Below are 3315 nucleotides of genomic sequence, written 5' to 3' on the forward strand. Positions count from 1 at the left end.
ATAACTCTTTACATAATTGAGACTTAACTAGGGATGTAAATGAGCCAAGTCGCTCGGTCAAAGCTCGATTCGAGTTCGGTTAAAATCGAATTTGAGCCGAGCTCGAGCCAGCTCGTTTAATATTCGAGCCGAATTCGAGCTTAGGTATGACTCGTTTGATGGCTCGTCGAGCTTTTTCGAGCCTAATCATTTTTTTATTATATTTTATTTTTTAATGAAAATTTAAAACACCCATAAGACTATTTATAGGCTTATTGTTTATTATATCGATACCAAAGTTATTGGTACATAAAAGGAATGAGATTTTCAATATTTTGGTATATCAAGATATACTAGAGTAATATTTAGACTATCCACAGCAGGGTGTCAAATAAGGTATTAAATGAGTATTAAAATAATATCAAATGGTGCAGCAGAGTATCAAAATTATGTGTTAAAATATGGGTATCAAATTTTGATACGGGACCAAATTTGATGTGGCCCAATCACAGCGCGTGGTTACTTTTTTGTTTTTGTTTTCTTTTTTAAATACACTTTTGCATAATAATTGATAAAAAAAAATATATATCATTATTTTTTATTTTTCGAGATCTATAAATATAGACTTGGTTTGTGTCATTTGGACACCAAAAAAATTCTGAAATTTTCCACCATATTATAATCCTTGTTTGTATCACATTTCTTCATATCATCATAAGGATATTCCCCAAACCATTTCAATCTCGAAGAGATTCAACAACAATGGGAGTTGGAGGAATCTTTATTCAAAAGGCAAAAAGAACTTCCTGAAGAGCTTCAAAGGCGAAACAATCGATCACATAAAAGAAATTCTATAAACATGGACCATGGAGCTGCCCATCAGAGGCTCATGGCCGACTATTTCGATGAGCCATGCACTTATACTGAAATGCAATTTAGACGTAGATTTTGTATGAGAAGGCAATTGTTTCTCCGAATTGTAGAAGTCGTAACAAATTACAACCATTATTTCACCCAAAGGCGGAATAATGTAGGAAAGCTTGGATTGACACCGATTCAGAAGTGTACAGTTGCCATGCGCATGCTTGCATATGGAGTAAACGGGGATGCATGTGATGAATATGTGAAAATTGGAGAAACCACTACACTTGAGTGCACTCGTATTTTTTGCGAAACAATAATTGCCTTGTTTCAAGATGAATACTTAAGACGACCAAATGGGGAAGACTTGCAGAGGTTACTCCAAGTTGGACAAGAGCGCGGTTTTCCTGGAATGATTGGAAGTATTGATTGCATGCACTGGGAGTGGAATAATTGTCCTAAGGCTTGGCAAGGGCAGTTTACTAATGGACACAAGGGCACAACAACAATTATCCTCGAGGCAGTGGCATCTTATGATTTGTGGATATGGCATGCTTTTTTTGGCATGCCCGGAACATTGAACGATATTAATGTATTATACAGGTCACCAATTTTTGACGATATTGAGTATGGTGAAGCTCCTACTGTGAACTTCACTATGAATGGTCGACAATACAATCTTGCTTACTATCTTGTTGATGGAATCTATCTTAAATGGCCCATCTTTTTCCAATCAATTCAAATGCCCCAAGGAGACAAAGCGCAGTTGTTTGCACAACAACAAGAAGCATGCATGAAGGATGTTGAACGTGCATTCGGGGTACTCCAAGCACGGTTTGCTATTATTTGCCAACCAGCTAGGATGTGAAATATTGATGGCCTAAGTAAAATAATTAGGGCATGCATAATTTTACATAATATGATTGTGGAGGATGAACGAGATTCATATTCACAAAATTGGGAAAATATCGACTTCGAACGTTCGAATAATTCTGGGTCTAGTTCCTTAGTTAATGTCCAAGAAGTGCTACCTCAATTTCAAGTGCATGTTCAAGGTCGATCTGAATCAAATATTCATACTAGGGCCGATCTACGTGACAAAGCACAACATATTCAATTGAAGAAAGATCTTGTCATGCACATTTGGAATAAATTTGGAACAACTCTCGATTAGAGTTTTAAAAACACTACTTAACAAATTACCAATGTTTAGAGTGTTTGTTTTCTTCTTCGTTTTAAATAATATTTGTATGTTTGATTTACCAAGTGATGAATAATATTGTTTGTGGTTAAAAAAATGAAATTATGTATAAATGATGTGGAAGTGAGAGAAAGTGAAAAAGTAATTTTGATACCTTGAATAACACTCTGTTGTAGGATAGGCTAAAAAGTAGGTGTTAAGCTGACATGGCAGGGTGTTAAATGAAAAAAATTGATACTCTGCTGTGGATAGTCTAAATTAAAAAATATATATTATTTAATACTTATAAGAAAATAAATATATTGATATTAATTTAATTACGGAAATATAATTTTTAAAAATTAAATAAAAAAATATAATTATATTGTAATATTATTTAATATATGTAATCTCAATATATTATATTTTATAAGATATAAAGGTATTTTTATTATACTATAAAGTCTTTTATTTTTCAAAATTATTTTGCAAAAAGACTCAAGAGACTGTCCATCGATACTTCTTCAACAAGCTTACATCTCGTTTCGAATCCCTAAATCTCGCTCCGGTAAAACCCTAAATCTTGTTCAGTTATTGCTCTCTTTAAGCACTAAATCTATATAGTAGTTGTTGACATTACTCATTGTGTTTGTTTTGATTTTATTTATTTATCTCTTAATATATTAATATATGTCTATGGAAGAGACATCAATTCCACTTAATATAAATATCGGTGTAGTTGAAAGTAATGAGGTTCTTCCTAACTACACCCAACAAGACACACAAGAAAATGACGAATAAAAACAAGATAAGGGGTTCCAAACAAAGAAAAGGAAAAAAACTTCAGAAGTTTAGAATGATTTTGACATATTGGAGGGATCAAAGGGTTCCAAACAAAGAAAAAGAAAAAAACTTCAGACGTTTAGAATGATTTTGACATATTGGAGGGATCAAATAAGGTACGTTAAGTTTCATTATTAGTTATCTAAATTAGAAACTAAATTTTAATCACTTATATGATTATTTATTTTTATATAAGGAAAAAATTTATCAAGAAATTATTCTTTTAACATCCAACTCTTAAGGTAAATTATATTTTAGTTATTTCTAATTTGTTTAATTTGTTTTTCTAGTGTAATTATTATATTATTATTTGAGCATACTATAACTTTATGTTAATGAATGTATTTAGTAATACAGGTGGTATGATCGAGAATTTTTGATTGAGATGACCATGCATATTGCTGAAATTTGAGATGAACACGCATGACACATGCTGTTGAAATTTTTTGTTT

General features: G+C 31.9%; 1 pseudogene; it reads left to right on the top strand.

The window, feature by feature from the left end:
* Positions 1–838: 838 nt before the first annotated feature.
* LOC124929217 lies at positions 839–2014 on the top strand (annotated as a pseudogene).
* Positions 2015–3315: the final 1301 nt, after the last annotated feature.

Source organism: Impatiens glandulifera, chromosome 1 (genome assembly GCF_907164915.1).
Source record: "Impatiens glandulifera chromosome 1, dImpGla2.1, whole genome shotgun sequence".
NCBI lineage: Eukaryota > Viridiplantae > Streptophyta > Magnoliopsida > Ericales > Balsaminaceae > Impatiens > Impatiens glandulifera.